Raw genomic sequence first — 204 nt, 5'->3', positions numbered from 1 at the left:
ACAAAAAAAAAGAAGAAGTGAATATTGACAAAATGATTAATTAATTAATTAATTAATTACGAAAGTGTATCTTTTTTTGAAGGTTTTGTATTTTACTCATAAAATCAAGAGGATAACAATTCCTTTCTCGTCCCCACTTCCCTTTTCTTCTAGGCCTTCACACCTCTAAGACACCAGATGCAGTTATTTTTGGAGCAAACTGTC

The sequence above is a fragment of the Sapajus apella genome, unplaced genomic scaffold (genome assembly GCF_009761245.1).
Source record: "Sapajus apella isolate SASKATOON/1434 unplaced genomic scaffold, GSC_monkey_1.0 scaffold23, whole genome shotgun sequence".
NCBI lineage: Eukaryota > Metazoa > Chordata > Mammalia > Primates > Cebidae > Sapajus > Sapajus apella.
The sequence above is the reverse complement of the archived record's forward strand: the minus strand, read 5'-3'. Positions refer to the sequence as shown.